Source organism: Miscanthus floridulus, chromosome 11 (genome assembly GCF_019320115.1).
Source record: "Miscanthus floridulus cultivar M001 chromosome 11, ASM1932011v1, whole genome shotgun sequence".
Classification (NCBI taxonomy): domain Eukaryota; kingdom Viridiplantae; phylum Streptophyta; class Magnoliopsida; order Poales; family Poaceae; genus Miscanthus; species Miscanthus floridulus.
Window position 1 is genome coordinate 81,598,144 of NC_089590.1, and position 20,836 is coordinate 81,618,979.

Sequence of the window (20,836 nt, forward strand, 5' to 3'; positions counted from 1 at the left end):
ATATTGAATGTTCTTGCTGGTTGCCTGCATCATCAATTTTCCCCCCTTAATTCAGTATTTTTTTTTCCAGTAATGATCTCATGATCCATCTTTGTCTGCCGAAAGGAAAAAGGTTTGAAGAAGTCCGTCTGGCCTCCCTCAACTATTGTATGCCTTCCTCAATCGGAAAACTGGATTTTTCTCCCTAAACTTTTAAAACTGTCCTATTTACCTTTTTGAACAGTTTTAGTTGATGTGATGCCAGGTTTTAGTTGATGTGACGCCAGGTTAGCCAGGAGAAAGGTAAATCGAACGTTCGCGTAGATTTGAACAAACACTGGGTCAGGTTAAGTTTAGGTTACGTCAGGAAAAAATGTCAGGTTAAAATTTTTGGCCCGAACTTCCTGACACAATAGCGAGTTAGATTATTCTCGGGCTTTTCTACTTTGGTTTGGATTTTTTTCGTGTTGGGTCAGGTCAGAGGTCAAAATCATAACTTGAACCTGACCCGACACACTGGAAAGTCGAGTCGGGTGGCCCATGACTAGGTTTACTTTTTAGCGATAGTTTAGAGGATCAATTAAATTTCTAATAGAGCCCTTTTACAGTACTTGAATTTAACATGTATTAAAATGATAAAATGGATGCCCATAGATTTTGCATCTCCTACTATAATGTCCACTACCAAGTTAGGAAAATGAATGGCCAATAGCTTATCATGTGCAACTATAATGCCAACATGATGGCCCTGTCTGTTTGCAATCGCCGTAATGCAGGGATGTTTTTCGATTCTCGATTTTGCTAGTTCAAAGTTCTGAATCGGTGGTGAGCAGAAGCTGAGATAATCGAGGCATTTGGTGGGATTCTCGTTTTTTTTCCACCAAGAATCTATTATAAGCGGAAGCAAACAGGGCTGGTGTCCAGTAATTCTCCATGTCCTAATGTAAATATCAATTGTATTGATCAAGAGATAAGTTGTAAAATCATTAGAAGTTTAGACACATTAGAAGTCCACAATCCAGAAAAAAGGCCAATTATAACCATCGCTTCCCAAAAGAACAAAATATAGGTCTATGTCCCATAAAGACCAACTTCTGTAAGTAAACTCAATCAGTTCACACACCATCCTGTACCAAACAAAAGGGCAATCATATAACATAATTGAACAAACTCTTCTTATGGCACATATGCAAGGAATAATCTTAGAGAACATTTAACATGGTTACTAATTTTGGAACCATAGGGAGACCTAGGATCACAAAAGAAAAACAACACAAAAATTCCAAAACCAAATCTTGGATGCATTAAGTAAAGTCTGTTAAGTTCAATCGACATTGCACACTAACATAGTCAAGATGCTTGGATCTAATAATTGAAAACTATCAAAAATAAATTAATGAAGTGTTGAAAGCTGGATAATGATATCATGACACAAGAAACAAACTATCTAACCTTTATTAGTCAATGGCCCATGTAACCGGTTGAAACCATTTTTGTAACATCACGCTCAAAAGATCCTGATGTCGAAGTTGTGTCTCCATAGATGGAGCCACCACCTATTGATGAATCTCCAAAGTTCCTTGCATACCCATTGGTTGATTGGTTTAAGTTACTGACACCACTTGATCCAACATTCCTTCCATAAACATTGGAACCTTGACCAAAGTTGCTTTCATTGGACCCATAACCAAAGTTTCTAGTACAGTAAACAGAGCAATTATTGGCACCTAGAGCAGGCACATGATGAGGGTTTCCCCAATTCACATTATTGTTCCCAATTCCACTAAGAAGGTCCCCATTTCTAAATGGCACAAAGAAATTAGAGCTTGTGGAACTAGAAGAGTGATTAAGGGCAAAAATACCCCAAAAGGTTACTAACTAGTGAGTCAAACAGTAAACCATTATTTTCATTGACTCCACCATAGCTAACATAGTTGTTGAATCCACCTGAATTTCCATTGTAATATGGATTAAGATGCCATCCACGCTGGATACCACTATTGAAGCTAGAGCCACTTTCAGTACATGGGTTCATCCATGCGTCAAAATTCATTCCAATTCCATAACTACCACCAAAAGATGGATAACCATTATTCCCACCTGATAGAAGACCAAAACATTCATCCATCCTCATTCCATAGCCACCTAATGGACTCATATTGTAATGCTGGGTATATCCATTAAGGAAGCTATTGGTTCTACCAGTTACATAATTGAACCCATTCATAGGAGAGCACATGCTAGGTCTAGGAGACGGTTCCTTAGAAATAGCTCGCTTGACCTCGACCCTCTTACCTTTCAATTTATGGAGTGTCTTGAATAATGCCCTATCCATGGCATCTTCTGAATCATACGTGATGAACCCAAAGCTAATGTAAATATCAATTGTATTGATCAAGAGATAAGTTTCACATATATCCCCAAATCTGAGACCTCACCTCCCCAACCACTGCTGTCAGCCATGGACCCTGAAAAGCAGTAGGGATCAAGACATCATGTCTTAATAAAGTTATCTACCATGTATCCATGTTTCAAATATTAGAAAAGAACAATAGAGCAAACCTCTAGTCATTACAATGCACTGTTTATGGTTTGTCTAACTTGGGCTAACGGCTTATTTGATGGTTAAATGCAGATGGTATGATTGGCATGGCTATCATCACAGGCGCCTTTGGAGTTGTGGGTCTTGTTGCTGGTGGTATAATTGCTGCGGCTTCTTCGTCATCCAGGAGAAGATGAAGATATCTTCTTTCTTGAAGTGAATAAGAAATCAAGACGGGCAAAAGCTTGGTGACATATGATCATCACTTTTGTGCTCAGTGTGAAGGGGTGCTCACTTGTCTTTTTTCCTGTACTTTGCACGTGAGACCAACCTTGTATTGTGTCCAAACGAGAGATAAATGTATTCTTAACAGTAGAGGATGAGGCTCAGGAACATTTCGATTGTTGTACTTTGTGTTGCTGCAGAAGATGCTGTGAGTATAGTAGAATAACAAAGTGCATAATAATACTCTGATCCCGGATCCTAGTTTCCTAGATGAGTTCATTCCTCATCGCCAATATGAAATTGCTGCACTTTACTTTCTGTGAATTTTTTGTGTGGCCTCAAAGCGTTCTGCTTAATGACTTTTTAAGCGGAAAAGGAGCTTTTCAGAACTATCCAATAAACACAAAGGAGAGAATGGTTTGGTTTATCTGAACGTGAGCTTTTTCAGAACTATCCAATAAACACAAAGGAGAGAATGGTTTGGTTTATCTGAACGTGATATGGACCTTTTAAAATCTTGTAAAGAATGGATGCATATGCATGAATGCATCAGAATATTTTCGGTCTTTGTACATGTTCTCTGATGAAAGTTCTTTTTTTTGGGTGGTTGCGGATACACATTCTACACATCTTTAACAAAAGCAGGTTGTTTTAATTTTAATCTTCACTCCCTATCAAGGTCAGCAGTAAGTCCTTGTAATACTCGGAGGTGTCATCAACAATGTCGCTGGTGACCGTGGTCTTGAACCTGACCTTGTATTCCTCTTTGATCTTGTTCATGCCGATCTCGGACCCTGAGATGATCGCCCTGGTAAGTGTGTCCTCATCCGTTCCAAATCCTAAGATGGAGTATCTAATAGCCTGACGAACAAAGTACATGTTGAACACCGGCAATTCAAAGCCCATCAACAAGGTTGACAATCTTTCCATCCCAAGTTTACCTCTACAAAGTGCTTCTCCGACGACGTTATGGCTGGCACTGCCAGCTGAGGCTATCTCGCTCGTGTTACCTTCCTGAGCGGATGACGAAAAAAAACTATTAGTACTGCATTTATAGAGTTACCATTTTACCCTTTATCAAAAAAAAAAACTACGAGAATGGAATTACCGCCCAGTCATAATCCCCACATTTGCGGAGGCAATGGAAGGCGATTTTTGCGCATATGGCCCACCGATCATAGACACAGCAATCGCCTCCCGTTGCCTCCATCCCATTGCCTCCCGTTGCCTCCTACCTTTGTTGCCGTCGGATTGGCCGCTCTCGGTCGATGTCAGCCATCGAATTTTTCCCCAATTATTGTAAAAAATTTCTAATAAAAAACATATAAATAAGTTCTAAAAAATAGATTCTAGAAAATATGCATTGAAAAGTACTAAAATCTAATTTAATCTTAAAAAGTTGTTTTAGCTTAGAAACATACTAAACCAGTTTTCTATTTTTTTTTCTAAAATTGTGCTCTATATTTAGTTGCTTGCTTAAAATTATTTAAATCTTACATAGTCTCCTAAAATACAAAATTGGGCCAAATATGAAACAAAGGTGCAGGCTAAGACATCTTACAAACTGCAGCGTGGATCATTGTGCACCTTGTTGTACAAACTGCAAACAAGTTTCCTGAGCGGAAACATCTTGCTTAACAATCGAGACATGCACAGCGATCTAATTAAAAAAATATAATTTAGGTTCTGATTGCACATTAACAACATGTATCATGTGGTTTAACATTGTAGCAATCAGCGGCGGAGGACTCAGTAGGGCGTGGTATGGCCCTCGCCATACCTGAGCTCCGCCAAGTATGCCCCTGCAAATTGCTGGCCGCCATCCGGTGCTTTGCAGTCTAGTTAATTAATTAATGTAGCCATTCATATGAACACTGCGGGAGGCCTGGTGCTGCCGCCCTAGCCCTGCAAGCCGCAAGATGCTAAGATCACACGAAGTCACAAACCTATTTAATTATTATTTTTGTTCAGTTGTTTATTATTATTTAATTATTCTTTCTTCAACCGAGAGCACCGAGAATGAACCCTACGGCCTCTTGATTAATTGTTGTTTGTTCATCACTACTCAGTTTAGAAAGCTCAGTTTACGCTATCATTAAATCGCCATACCTTAAATATATTCCGTCCTCCGCCACTGGTAGCAATACTGTTTTGTCTAGGAGATATCACGGCGATGACATGTGCAGATTCACTGGACCATCATCAACATCTGCTGTGCTATTCTCGGACTCTCGAACCAACGTTTGCAACTTTACTATGATTTTTCAAAAGTTCACCGAAAATAAATAAAGAAAGAAAATTCAAAAAGGGTACTGTAGCAAACCCACAGTCACTGTAGCAAACCCGCTGTTACTATAGCAAAATCGCCGCTGAAAACCGCCCCAGGGGGTAAAACAGACGGTTTTAGATAGTTCAGGGGGTAAAACAGACGGTTTCATAGTTGAGGGGGTGAAGTAGACTAAGTATGATAGGTGGGGGGTTAAGTAGACTTTTTCCTTTCCTCATTTATCATCGTCGTCATCAGGGGCGGAGCTAGAGAAATATTGAATGGGTGCGGCCGTGTGGGCTTATTTAATAGCAATTGCTTAGATATATAGGCCCGTTCGGCTGGTAGAATTTTGGTTGAGACCGTTTGAAAACACTATTCTGGCTGAATTGTTGTGTGAGAAAAACATTGTTCCGGCTGAAAAAAGAAGCCGAACCAGCCGAATATGGGGTAAGCCGAAACGGAGCCATATTCACACGATTGTGTAATTTAATAATACTCTCTCTATCCCTGAAACAATTAATTCCTAGCCCAAATATTTGTCCCCAAAAGAATCGATTTATGGGAGTTGGAGGATCTATTGAACCATAATAATCTCCCTCGTAGTCGCGGCCGCATTGAACACAGCCCATCCGCTTTCCAACACCCTGTTCACTTGGGCTTGTTTGGCTTATAAGCCGTACTTTTTCAATCAACGAACAAAATTTTTCTCTCACACCAAATCAGCCAACAGTACTTTCAGCCATAGCTTATCAGCCAAACAAGCCCAAGCGAACGGGGCGCTAAACCACGTCTCTTGCCTCCTAAATTCCCGAGCCTGCGGTGATGGCACTCGGTGCTTGCTTTTAATCGATCCTCTCCGTGCAGTGATGATCATAGAGCAAGGAGATCGGAGGCATGGCTGCAGTAGCAGGCAGAGGCGAGCTCGGAAGCCGTAGAGGCGTGATCCGGTGATATCTTTTTCCCTGTGTGGACGGAAGACCTTTCCATGTTTTTTCTAGCATCCACAATAAAATTTAAATTTTAGTTGCTTCCACTTATATTAATTTTCAAATATTAGAGAAAGAATCAAACAGCCAAACCCTAGAATCCAAACAAATAATGAAGAAGGTAAGAACTACAAACTGAAACCAATTTAAATACTCAGGTTAATGGAAAATTGAAAGTAGAGAATTTTTTAATTCTTACTTTGCCGTTGAATCTTGATCAAAAACAAAAGCACGGAAGGGCAGGGACGTTAGGACGTAGGGCGGCACTCCTGTCTCCTACAGTTTGGACGGTCTTAGGATGCCTGAATTCATGCATTTTCTAAAAATATTGCTATATTACGGTGTCTAATGTGGAAAAATATAGAGCATGATTTTAGGGGAAAAAATGAAACTAGATTCATATCTTTCGAGTTAAACAAATTTTCTGATATTTTAATTGGATTTTAGTATTTTGTTAAATGCATATTTAAATATTTGGATAATTTTTTGATAGTGTAATTGACTCTGAATCATAAAAATCCAATTTACCTCTATGCACGTTAGTTAAAACTGTTTTTAAAACGACTTAGGAATGTAAATCGGACGGTTCAAAAGATTTGGAGGTTCCAGAAATCCGGTTTTCAGATTGGGTGAGTCAAATTGAAGGGACGTTAGATGTACTTTTTTTTTTAAAAAAAAGGTTCTCCTGTCGAAGCCAATGCTTGTTCGAGTGTGGCAAACAAAATGGAACTCGTTGGATCAGACGGCCCATTTTCGGAAGGCCTAGTTCAAAGGTTCAAAGCGACCCAACGGATACATCGTGGACTCCGGGGAGGAACGGAACGGAGCTCCGTGCGTGTTACGGGCCAGGCCAAGCACGCTGCTGCTTCAGGCGCGGGTTCGCGAGGGTTTCAGCGCGGGCGCGCGGCAGATGGAGAGCGCGCATGGAGGAGAGCGAGGACCCTCGCCGGAGGAGGAGGAGACCAAGGAGGTGCGATTGCTGCGCGAGATGATGCTCCGAGCTCGTCGGGAGGGGGAGGAGGAGCCCCGGGTGCTGGATGAGCAGGAGCAGCTGCACGCCAACGACCAGCTCCAGCGAGACGAGGTACGATGTGCAGCAATCGACCCTCCAGAAAGCCTCGCTACTTGGGATCGTACTCCAAACTCCTAATCCATAGTTCGTTGTCACTCCTGGTACGCTTGATCGAATCCATGCTTCGTTGGTAGTCCTCGCTAGCTACGTAACGGCTCTGGTTGGTGCTTATTTGACTGTTTCGTACCAACCCTGCAGCAAGGGATCACAGTGGTGGGGGCAAATTATCAATGGAAGTTTCATTAACTTGCGGGGGGGCTCTCCCCTTGATGCATCGTTGCCTTACGAAATATTAGTAGTGAAGGATGGATGCAGTCAGTGGCGGAGCTCGGCTGGAAATTTAGGTGGGGCGAACAACGGACACAAATTTTTAATCACATCCTACGAACACACATGAATATCTAATATACGACAAATTTAAAGATTAATTGAAGACGGTACCTCTCCTTATGAACTTAATATAATCTATTGATTCAACAAACACCAACTAAACAAGAGTCCAAAATCCAATTATCCAAAACCTAAAAAAACTTGTAAATTTGAATAATAACAAAGCAGTTAGCATGTAATTAATTATAATTATATGTGATAATACATCTAAAAACACACACTACAATAAGGAGACATACCACTAGCCTACTATTAAAGAACTAATCTCAATTACACGATACAAGTAAAATCTCACCTGCTCACCTTCACCGTCTCCAACCCCGTCCTCCGTAACCAGCTGGCTACTGCCCTTCCCCTGCACTGCAGCACTGAGCCGCTGAGAGAATAGGCATGGGCGAGCGGCAACTTGCAACCTTGAAAGCTGTCACGGCAAGGGGCGGCGGCACTGCGGCAGCCGCAGAAAGGGGCGTGCTGCAGCTTGGCCTAGGCTGCGCGGCAGCACTGAGCCGCTGAGAGAATAGGCATGGGCGAGCGGCAACCTGCAACCTTGAAGGCTGTCGCGGCAAGGGGCGGCGGCACTGGCAGCGGCACTGCGGCAGCCGCAGAAAGGGGCGTGCTGCAGCTTGGCCTAGGCTGCACGGCGCGCTAAGGGCCGCGCGGCGGCGGCCTGAAGCACGTCGCGGTGATGAACTGACGGGGTCGGGGGATTGGGGATTGAGAGCTAGGTGATTCCTTGATGCTGTGCTGATGGGCTCTATTCTTCTATTGGGCCTTTGGCCTTCGCTCATGCGGCTCTGGACCCTCTCCAAACAATGCGTTCTAGTCCAGGTGTCCAGCCATGCCGTCGGAGGCTGAACGCCGCCGCTCGAACACCGCGCCTGAGGAAGAAGACAGGGGTACTAGATGCTCCCGCCGGCGGTAGGTGGGGCAGCTGCCCCACCCTGCCGCATGGGGAGCTCCGCCTCTGAATGCAGTATGGGTGTACAGAAGGCCCTGGATTCTGCAATTTTGATTTGGTTGGGTGGATTTGTCAAGAGGCTAAAAAATAGGGCGTCATGCCTTACTGACTGAAAATAATTTTGTTACAGTGGCCCATCCGGACTTCGTCTTGTAGCCTTATTGCTATTATGCCTAGGTTGTGATGTGGAATAACTGTAGCTTCAATGCTTGATCAGACTACTATTTGCTAGACAATTCGGTAAATAAGTCATGACAAGCATGCAGGCTTGTTCGGCTTCTTTTTTCAGCCGGAACAGTGTTTTTCTCTCACAACAATTCAGCCGGAACAGTGTTTTTCAGCCAGTTTCAGCCAAGTTTCAGACCAGCGAACGGGCCCATATGGTAACCATCTAGAATTAGACAAGAAGGTTACAGAATCAGGAAGACGCTTTTGGGATCCTTCGTATTGTAGAATAATGAAATGATGATGAAGCAACAATGCATGAGTTATTTCAATGATGGTGTCCTTGTAATTTTTCCCTGAAAAAGGATAATGTATACTTTCTCAAATATGTACGGGAAGGACAGCAAACTTTAAGATTTTTCTGGTGATGTCAGTTATTTTTAGATGGTGGCACTAGAGGCAATATATGGAGACAACATAGCGACTTTTGGTGAAAAGTCTGGACTGCGATCTTTCCAGGTATGAATTTTTAGTTGGTCCAGACTCCCAGGACAAATTATCTATCAGAAACAGAAACACACAAAATAATTGTGAATTTCTTTGCAGATCCATGTGCATTGTGAGATTCCAGATGGTATCATTGTGTCTGCAGAGGTACTTAAGGGTGTTGATGATGACATGGACAGTCGGTTCTTTCACTCATTCAGTGTCCAGCATTTGGCTCCAATCTCATTGACATGTCTTATGCCTCTATCATATCCGAGCCATCACCCTCCATACTTTATTCTCAGTGTGCCATGGTTGGATAATGTGAAAGTTTCCTCCCTGTGTCACATGCTGGACTTAATCTGGGCGCTACTACCTGGACAAGAAGTTGTTTATGAGTGGGTGCAATGGCTTCAGAATTCTGCGCTTTCTCATCTTGGTTTTGATGACGCGATAGCCATATGCCATTCTGATAGTATGATGGGGCCGATAGATGTTCGGGCTGTTGGAGAGGTTGTGCCAGTAGAGTATCATTCAGTGGTTGATTAACTACAATGAAGAGCGATGTCATGAAACATTTCTAAGTGGCCTTCATGACTGCATGATCTGTTTAAGTGAGTACCAGGTAATTGGAATGCCCCAATTAACACTTGGGGGTACTCTTTTTCCATGATTTATTTCCATCACTCCATCAGGGTTTGAATTGTTTAGAATTCTAGATCCATCTCTTTGTTGATGTTTTAGTGCATCTTATTAAGAACGTAGAAATAATGATCACACCCTTATTAATTTTGTGTCTCATTCTACGTCGTTAGTTGTTTTCTCTTTCAAACTATTTATCTTTTTAAAATGGGAATGGTGGGGCCAAGGGTGTATCAAATTTAAGTTTCTGTACCAAGTTTCTAATTGAGAAATACCAGTCTCCTCTCATTACCTAGCTGGTTATTTTCATGTGTCATCTTGTTGGGAATAATTCTGAACATTGGAAGTTTTTTTGAAAGAACGAACATTGGAAGTTCCATCTGGTTTCGATATTGAAAATTTAAATCCATGTCTTTTGGTTCCTCTCAGGTGTTGACTTCATAAAACTTCCATGCCAACATTACTTTTGCTGGAGGTGCATGGAGACATACTCAAGGATGCACGTCAAGGAAGGCACAGTTCTGAAATTGCTGTGTCCTGATAACATGTGCCAGGGTGATGTTCCTCCTAATCTATTGAAGAGATTGCTAGGAGATGCAGATTTTGAACGGTGGGAAAGATTGATACTTCAGAAGACTCTAGACTCAATGGATGCTGCTGCTTACTGTCCAAGATGTGAAACAATTTGCTTGGAAGACGAGGAGAACAATTCTCAGTGCTCCAAGTGCTTCTTCAGCTTCTGCACCCGCTGCAGACTACGCTGTCACATAGGCGAGAAATGCATGGGCATAACTCCAGAAGAAAAGCTCCTCTCCTTACAGGTAACCAATACCGCTACCAGCCAATTCTAAACGGTAGTTACCAAAAAAAGAAAAAAAAACCCGAAAGCATTAGCTTTGAGTGTTCACTACCAGAGCACAGTTCCTTTTGAAAGTAACCAGAGCACAGTTCTAACTAGGCGTGCTATGAATTATAAAAGATTTGGGATGAGTGTTCTGAGCATGCCTTTCATTTTATGCAGGAACGTGAAAAGGTGCGTCAATTAAGCAAAGGTGACATTGAGAAGACAATTTCCTTGGCAAAAGAAATATGCAGCATCAAAGAAGTGCTCCGTCTTTGCGTTCAATGCCCTTACTGTGGCACTGGCATCTCACGCGTGTCAGGCTGCAACTCGATGGTTTGTGGGAATTGTGGCCATTTGTTTTGCTACCGCTGTGGGGTGGTGGGCTGCCATGGCTGTGGCAAGCCAAGGTGTGCATTCCTCATTATATCTTTCTTGGTTTTTGAAGTAAGGTTTGTCAAGTATGCTCCCCGGTATCTATTCTCTTGATACCAATTCTGAAATCTGAATTATTGCAGAAATGCTCCAGGGAAGGTGAAGCAGGTTGATGTTAGTCCCTTTTTGAGGGCACAGGTTGATGCTATTAAAGAGACACGGAAAGAAGTTACAGCAGTGAGATCCAGACAATATCCATGCCCAAGTTGTCGCCAACCAAATTCCAAGGTAAATTTGACGTGGCTTTCACATCAAATGCATTAGGCATTCCCTTCAGTATTATCAATCGATGATGGGAGATGAGAACACTGCATTCTCTGGCTTGAGCAGGTGGGGAACAACAACCATATCTTCTGCTGGGCATGCCAGGTTCACTACTGCGCATTGTGCCGGAAGGTGGTTCGGAAGTATGCGGAGCATTGTGGTCCCCGAGGATGCAAGCAGCACAGTGTCGACCCCATCGTTCATAACCCTTGAGATGATCGAATGGTGAGGATCAACTTGAACCACAATGGAAATTCTTGTTTTCTTTCCAGCTTCGTACTTGCCTGTACGTTCTTCCAGGCCGTAGCATGTACAGAGTAGTTCGTAAGAGCAAATCTTCTTCATGGAAATGTATAGAGAATCTGGAGATTAGTGTATTTTCGACACGGCTGCACTTATTTGGTGTTTAGGGGTGGGGCACCTATGTGCTTGTCTTCTAGGGGCAGTGGGGCACCCCTCCCCTACTGATTCTGGCTGTAGCTTTGCTGGATTCAGTAGTATAAGAGTCTTCTCGAGATGTCAAAACTTTTACTGATCTCGCTAAGCCTTTGTAAATGCTAGATTTGATTCAGTGGAATCTGGCACTACATATCTCCTTGTGTTCCTCTTGTTAGAGGGTAAGCCCATGGGCCATGGGCCTGCTGACCCTGGCTCCCCATCGTGCCTATATGTACTCAATGGTTGTCACTAATCAATTGTTCTATCGAGTTTGACCCATTCAGCCTTTCTATGAAATCTACAAACTCGGAGCGTGATCGCCAGGTGCAATAGTACGGGCGGCCTCTATCAGTTCTTTCCACCTGCAGCCAGCACTACCGCCCTCACTGCCACCACGTCCTCTACCACTCTTTGGCACCGTCGTCTCGGTCATGAGGCCCTGTCCAAGCTCATAAGCTCCAAAGCTATTTCTTGTAATAAACACACCATAGACTACATATGTCAATGCCTGTCAGTTAGGTCGTCATGTACCTTTTAACGTGTCAAACAGTCGTGCATAAAAACCTTTCGATTTAATACATTACGATCTTTGGACTTCTCCTGTTGTTGGTGCATCGGGTTATACTATCTTGTTATTCTTGATGACTGCACTCACTACGCTTGGACCTTTCCCCTCCGCCTGTAAGGTTCTAATATGGCTAGAGGGGGGTGAATAGCCTATTTACAAATCTACAAATCAACTAGAGCAATTTAATTAGTATGACAAATAGCGTAATGCAAACTTGCTCTAGCTCTACAAGGGTTGCAAGCCACCTATCCAACAATTCTAGTTACAATGATTACTTAGGCACACAAACTTGTTATATAACTACTCACTAAGAGCTCTCAATCTTGCTACTCTAAAGAGCTCAACTAGATGAATATAAATAATAAAGCAAGCTCTCAATTCTAATTACACTAAAGAGCTTGTATCAACTAGTTTGCAAGAATGTAAATAAGTGAGTAGGGTGATTATACCGCCGTGTAGGGGATGAACCAATCACAAGATGAATATATAGCCAATCACCGGGAGAATGCCAAAGACATGAGATAATCGATTTTCTCCCGAGGTTCACGTGCTTGCCAACACGCTACGTCTCCGTTGTGTCGACCAACACTTGGTGGTTCGGCGGCTAAGAGGTGTTTCACAAACCTCGTCCACACGATAGGACACCGCAAGAACCGACCCACAAGTGAGGTAACTCAATGACACGAGCAATTTACTAGAGTTACCTTTCGGCACTCCGCCGGGGAAGGTACAACTCCCCTTACAATCACCGGAGATGGCCATGAACAATCACCAACTCGTGCCAATCCTCCACCGCTGCTCCAACCGTCTAGGTGGTGGCAACCACCAAGAGAAACAAGCGAAATCCGTAGTGCAACACGAATACCAAGTGCCACTAGATGCAATCACTCAAGCAATGCACTTGGATTCTCTCCCAATCTCACAATGATGATGGATCAATGATGGAGATGAGTGGGAGGACTTTGGCTAAGCTCACAAGGTTGCTATGTCAATGAAAATGTGCAAGAGTTATAGCTTGAGCCGGTCATGGGGCTTTAAATAGAGGCCCCCATCAAATAGAGCCGTTGGCTAAAAAAACGGGCTGACTGCGCGTCGACCGGACGCTCCGGTCACACTGCACCGGACGCAGCACCGGACACTCCGATCGTGAATACCGGACGCGTCCGGTTGGCATACCGGACGTGTCCGGTAGCTCCCAGACTGCCACGTGTCCTGTTCAAACCAGCCTAGCCGTTGCTGCTCATTTTGCTGACGACCGGACGCTCACACCGAAAGCTGAAACACAAATGACCGGACGCTCAGCCGCTGCGTCCGGTTAAGTCCGGTCAAGTCTAGTAAGCCTCCTTGCTCGACCGGACGCGTCCGGTGATACTGGACCGGACGCTGCCAGCGTTCGATCGGCTGTCCTCCGTATATTGTTGTTTCTGATTCACACCGGACCGGACGCGTTCGGTCGCAGAGTCTGTCGCCAAAATACCGGACATGTCTGGTCACCATACCGGACGCGTCCGGTCACTCTGTAACCAGCGCGACTAACTGCTCTTCGACTCTATCTTCTTCATCCTTGCTCAAATATGCCAACCACCAAGTGTATCTCCTTGTGCACATGTGTTAGCATATTTTCACAAATATTTTTAAGGGTGTTAGCACTCCACTAGATCCTAAATGCATATGCAATGAATTAGAGCATCTAGTGGCACTTTGATAACCGCATTTCGATACGAGTTTCACTCCTCTTAATAGTACGGCTATCTATCCTAAATGTGATCACACTCACTAAGTGTCTTGATCACTAAAACAAAATGGCTCCTACATTTTATACCTTTGCCTTGAGCCTTTTGTTTCTCTTTCTTCTTTTCCAAGTTCAAGCATTTGATCATCACCAATGTCATGATCTTCATCATTGCTTCATCACTTGGAGTAGTGCTACCTATCTCATGATCATCTTGATAAACTAGGTTAGCACTTAGGGTTTCATCAATTAACCAAAACCAAACTAGAGCTTTCATCGCCTCAAATCCGAGACTTTTGATATTCTGTCAAAATTTTTTGCCTACACGCACATGCAGTTTGGGACCTCCATTAAAGCCATCCAGTGCGACAATGGCCATGAGTTTGATGATCACTCCTCGGCTCGCATGTTCCTCCTCACTCATGGTGCCATTCTCCGCATGTCGTGCCCATACACATCCCATCAAAATGGTCGCGCTGAGCGCATTCTTTGCACTATTAATAATATCGTGCGCTCCCTCCTTTTTCAGGCTAGTCTACCTCCCGTCTATTGGGCTGACACCTTACACACTGCCACATATCTCCTTAATCGTCATCCCACTAAGACGTTGGACAGCCTCACCCCTTTCTTCGCTTTCATGGCACACACCCTTCCTACGCTCACCTTCGCGTGTTTGGCTGTGCCTGCTATCCCAACCTATCATCCATAGCTCCACATAAGCTTTCCCCTCTGCTCATCTTTGTGTGTCTTCCTTGGCTACTTCACGGATCACAAAGGGTAGCGATGTCTTGATCTTCACTCCAATAGGATTATCATCTCTCGGCACGTTGTGTTTTATGAGGCATTTTTTCCTTTTTCTGCAATGTCCACCACTCCCTTGAATCCCGCCACCTTGGATTTTTAGAGCGATGATGATTGTTCCCCTTTGCCCATTAGGCCTAGTGTTGTGCATGCAGGTACTCCACCTTCCAGCGCGCCTCCCGCTGCGTCCGTGCCGGCAGTCACGTCGGCTCTGCTGCTCGATGCCCCCATGATGCCGCCTCCCGCAGGCGGGTTGTCCCCGCCTCCTTCTAGCGGGCCAGGTGCTGCTACCCCTATGGACATCCCATCCCAGGCCACTGCCAGTAGCGCCCCTGGCCCCTCCGTCGGTCAGCCACGCACCGCTGCCCCTGGCTCACAGGTTGCTGCCAGCGATGCCCGGCACCCTACCGGCTACACAGTCTCCATAGCTCTGCAAGCCATCACGCCCGTCACCAATGCGCATGGCATGCACACCCGTGGAAAATCTGGCTTCATTCAACCGGTTGATCGCCTCAACCTCAATACGGCGGTCCTCTCCCCGCTCCTTGCATCGTTCCGGATGGCCTTGGCTGATCCGAACTGGCTTGCCACCATGCAGTCCGAGTTCAACGCTCTTCAGGCCAACGACACCTGGACGCTGGTCCCTGGCCTCCTGGAGTTATTGTTGTTACAAGCAAATGGGTCTATCGTCACAAGCTCCTGTCAGATGGCACTATTAGACCGCTACAAAGCTCGTTGGGTCTTGTGCGGCTTTACTCAGCGTCCTAGGATCAACTATGATGAAACTTTCAGTCCGGTTGTGAAGCCTGCCACTATTCGCATGGTTCTCAGTCTGGCTCTCTCCAGGTCATGGCCAATCCATCAGCTCGATGTTAAGAATGCTTTCCTACACGACACTCTGATAGAGACAGTATATTGCGTTCAATCGTCTGGTTTTGTTGACACTTCACGGCCTGATTATGTCTGCCGTCTGAACCGCTCACTCTACGGGTTGAAGTAGGCTCCTCGCGCTTGGCATAGTCGCTTTGCCTCTCACATTACTTCACTTGAATTTGTTGAGGCCAAGTCTGACACATCACTGTTCCTTTACCGTCGGGGCGCTGAGATGGCCTTCTTACTTCTCTATGTTGATAATATTGTGCTCACGACTTCGTCCCAGAGTTTCCTTCAGCATGTTATTTCTGCTCTTCGACAGGAATTCTCTACGACAAACATGGGTCCTCTTCATCATTTTCCGGGTATTACTGTTGAGTGTTGTGATGATGGCATGTTTCTTTCCCAACGACATTATCTGCTGGATATCCTGGACCACGCTGGCATGCGCGACTGCAAGCCCTGCAACACTCCTATGGACACTCACTCCAAGTTGTTTGTTGCTGATGGTACGTCGGTGTCTGATCCTACACACTACCGCAGTATCACTGGTGCTTTGCAGGTATCTCACTTTTACTCATCCGGATATCGCCTATGCTATTCAGCAAGTATGCTTGCATATGCGCGACCCTAGAGACCTTCATCTTGCTGCTATGAAGCGGATTCTGCGGTACTTATAGGGCAGTCAGGATCTCGGCCTTCACCTTTACAGGACTACGCCGACTGATTTTATAGTTTACTCTGATGCTGATTGGGCCGGATGCCCCGATACTTGGAAGTCTACTCCGGTTATGCTATCTTTCTTGGATATAATCTCATTTCTTGGTCCTCCAAGCGCTAGCCGACAATGTCTCGTTCGAGTGCTGAGGCCGAGTATCGCGTTGTGTCCAATGGCGTCGCTGAAGCTTGTTGGCTACACCAGCTTTTGGGTGAGCTCTACTGCCCTCTTCGTCGTGCCACCATTATTTATTGTGACAACATCAGTGCAGTCCATCTCTCCACCAACCCCATTCAGCACCAGCGCACCAAGCATGTGGAGGTTGACCTACACTTCGTCCGTGAACGCGCCACTCTTGGAGAAGTTCGCGTCTTGCTTGTTCCTACATCATCTCAGTACGCCGATATCTTCACCAAAGGTTGCCGACGTTTGTTTTTACAGAGTTTAGGTCTAATCTGAATGTCCGCTGTGCTCCCGGTTTCGACTGCGGGGGCATGTTAGAGTGTAAGCCCATGGGCCATGTGCCTGCCGACCCCGGCTCCCCAGCGTGCCTGTATGTACTCAATGGTTGTCACTAATCAATGTTAATCGAGCATTATCCAAATCCTAATACTCCCTCACCTCTCTCTTGTTTTACTGGCCAACAGTAGGCACTGTGTCGTCCCTGTTCCCAGGATCCCTGGGACTCGCCGACTCGGTGCTCGGTGAGAGCCTACTTGCCATCGTACGGGACTACAGCTAACCTGCCGATCAGGATTCAGGACTCAGGAGTGGCGATGAGCAGCTCCAGTGTTGTCTTAGAGGGTGCAAAGAGGAGAGAAAGTGGTCGAAAAGGTGTGAAATACGCTGGAGCGAGCTTGGAAAATGTGTCAAAGATAACACCCAGTGCAAAGAACAGAAAGTGATTTGCTCAGGTTAAGCTTTATAACGTGGAATCCTAGCAATCTGTTGTATGCTGCTAATAAACGTTAAGGCCCGTTTGTTTCGGCTCCCGCGGGCACCGTTTACAGAGCCGTTTCTTCACCTCCTACACTGTAGCAACATCGTTTACTGAATTTGTTTTTCTCTCTCCTACTTTTTTGTCTCACTGTTTACAGAGCCGGCGGAGCTTGTTTTCTGGCTCATGCGGCTCTGGCTACAGTGCATAAACAGTGCCAGAGCCGAAGCACGCAGGAGCGCTGTCAAAGAGGCCCTACAGAGACTTAGGAGGCAATCTAGCCCATCACGGATTACAGGCCTGCTAAACCCTAGCAGTACAGGCCCATCAGAAAAGGCCCAAAAGCGAGCCACATCGATAAACGCCGGTCGTGCTGAGAGGAACGGAACGGGGTGGTGGAAGTGGAACAGAAACTCTGCAACGAATCAAACGGCGCGTGATTTCCGCCCCGCACAGGGATGAAAACGGATCGAAGACGGATATCACCGGTATTATATTTGTTTTTACATTTCTGTCTAGATTTTAATTCGAATACGAATAGTATCAACTACGTCGGATAGGATACAATTGAATATCGATATCATAAATATGCGATTTGAGTATTCGGATATGGATACAGTATCGGATGTTGATATCTGAACTCGAATACGGACAGATCTCAACCTCTCTAAACGAATTCAGTTTCGAATACGGTCGCAAAATATCCATACCGTTTTCATCCCTACGCACACGGCCGGTGATCCTCGTACGTCGAGCCGGGCACTTACCCGTTCTCCTGATAGCGGCGGGTTTTGGCGAGGGTTCCGCGGGCGCGGCGGCACCGATCGCAGTCCGTGGATGGAGAGCCCGAGAGTAGAGCGAGAGCCCTCGCCGGAGGAGGAGCTGGGGCTGCTGCGTGATATGATGCTCCGCGCTCGACGGGAGGGGTAGGAGCCCCAGGTACCGGACGAGCAGCTCCGCTCCAACGACCAACTCCAGCAAGACGAGGTACTAGCTACTGTTCTCAATCGATCCCTCCTAGGCTCCTACGCCTCACCACTTGGCATTGTGCTTCAAACATGGTCGGTCGTTACTCGTCATTACACACCGGCCATGGCGAATTCGATCGGGTTGTCTGTTATCTGATTGGAGTTGGGGTACGTTCGAATCAGTTTTTCGGAGTTCCAGTAACTTCGTTTTACTCCTAGTATCTAAAGCATAAAGCATGTACTTCTATTGTTCTACACGAGTACACGTCCACATCTCCAACACCAACCTCGCCGGTTCCAAACACTGACCACGGCGTCGTCGTTCCAACAATTGTTGCCTGGAACTTAACATGGATCTATGGTGCACAAAAAGATCTGGATTGTTGATTTTCAATGTTCCACCGAAGTCCGGTGGTGAAACTTGGAACTTGGAAGACGTTTTATATTTTGCCAAAAGAATTTTGTCAGAATAGTAGGAACCACAACAGAACAAAGTTTTGTCAAAATCTATTTAGGAGCGAAACATATCGGGTAAACAATTCAGCAATCCTTTTTGTCACCTAAACCATGCTCTGTATCAATGCATCTCTGTTCCACTTTGGCCACACAAATCCTTGCATTGCATTTACATGCTAAGTGGATAGATGGAGCCATGGAGGATATGGATGGACATGAAGCATCAAATACTGAAAATCTCGAATCATTTGAGTTACCGGCTACAACCTGCTTTTGGCTTCTTTTGGGACTCATAATAGTGAACTGATGAAATTGGTGAAAAAACAATGCATGATGGTTCTGGTGATCTGTTAGAAGCTGCAAATTTTCTTTTCTTCCGAGAACTGAAACTGTAAAACAGATGCTCAATTTCTGTGCTCTTGTTGGGTTTCATACTTCCATCTCTAGCCTACCCAACTTGCTTGGGACTAAAAATGGTTTGATGTTGTTGAGAAATAAAACAGATGCTCAACTTGTTTTTATTAAAGAATATCGTTCATCTTGGACTGCAATCTATGCATGTGTAGCAAATTAAAAAAGAACGAAGGACACATTTCAATTTTTTTCTGCTGATATATGTTTTTCTGTGATCAATGTTTGTTTAGATGCTAGCACTGGAGGCAATCTACGGAGACAATCTAGGCATTTATGACGAAAAGTTTGGACTGCGATCTTTTGAGGTACATTCTTTATAATTGGCTTCCAACTCCCATGAAATAATATGTATCAGAAGCACAATGAAAAATGTGATCAATTCCATTTTCCATTGTTGATTCTTCGCAGATCCGTGTACATTGTGAAATTCCAGATGGTATTAGTGTATCTGCTGAACTATTCCAGGGTGTTGATGATGATGATCCCAAAAGTCGGTTCTTTGACACATTCAGTGTCCAACACTTGCCTCCAATGTCATTGACTTGTCTTATTCCTCCGTCATACCCAAGTCATCACACTCCATACTTTACCCTAAGTGCACAATGGTTGGATAGTGTGAAAATTTCCTCCCTCTGTCATATGCTCGACTCAGTATGGGCACAGCAACCTGGACAAGAGATTGTTTATGAGTGGGTTCAATGGCTGCAGAGCTGTACACTTTCACATGTCGGTTTTGGTGATGGAGTAGTCATACGACAGCCTGATATTATGATGGGTTCTGCAGATGTTCGGGCTATAGGAAAGATTGAGTCTGTAGAATCTGTTGTTCAATATTTAATTAGTTACAATGAGGAGCAATGCCACGAATCCTTTCTAAGTGGCCTTCATGACTGCATGATTTGTTTCAGTGAGCATGCAGGTAATAGGTATGCTCCAGTTAATACTTGGGGTACTCTTCCTGATGTCTGTCTTTCCCAAATTGTTCTCTATTAGATTATCTCAATTTGAAATCTGATTGTACTATATTTTGGACATAATAATGCCTTCTCCGGATTCATATTCAGTCTTAGGATTATTGACAATCTGTTAATAGTTGTTGTATGAAAGTTTGTGTATTCATGTGATACCTTACCGAGGAGTAAATGTAAAGATTTTAAGTTCCACTGTAAGACCAAAAAATAATGGAAAATCCATATCTTTGAATTTTTGGTTTTCTACAGGTATTGACTTCGTAAAGCTGCCATCCTTGCATTACTATTGCCAGAGATGCATGGAGATTTACGCAAGAATGCATGTCAAGGAAGGAACAGTGCTGTAATTGTTGTGCCTTGATGACAAGTGTGAAACGATCCACGATTTCCTCGAAGGGAAATCCACATATTTCATCATAATGTGATAGTCCAGGAAGACCAAATTGTCACATTATCATTATTCAGTTGATACCACAATTGTCACATTATCATTATTCAGTTGATACCACAGCACATACATCGCATAATTACAAGTTTACAAGTATTACAACACTTGGTGACACACCTAAGTACATCGTATACTAGCGGAAATGCACACAGATCAGCATCAGAGTGGACGTAGCGCGCTGACGGGTGAAGGCTCCTCCTTTATGGGCGATCACCAGAGTCGGTGTAGAATGTCAGCGGGCGTAGACTTCATCTCCTC

General features: G+C 44.5%; 3 pseudogenes; 2 read left to right on the plus strand and 1 right to left on the minus strand.

Annotated features, from left to right (window-relative positions):
* Positions 1-1,440: 1,440 nt before the first annotated feature.
* Positions 1,441-2,507, minus strand: LOC136492297 (heterogeneous nuclear ribonucleoprotein 1-like; annotated as a pseudogene).
* A 4,470-nt stretch (positions 2,508-6,977) lies between these two features.
* Positions 6,978-11,546, plus strand: LOC136490708 (uncharacterized; annotated as a pseudogene).
* Positions 11,547-18,221: 6,675 nt separating this feature from the next.
* LOC136490757 (uncharacterized) overlaps positions 18,222-20,836 on the plus strand; it is a 30,880-nt pseudogene continuing 28,265 nt past the window's right edge.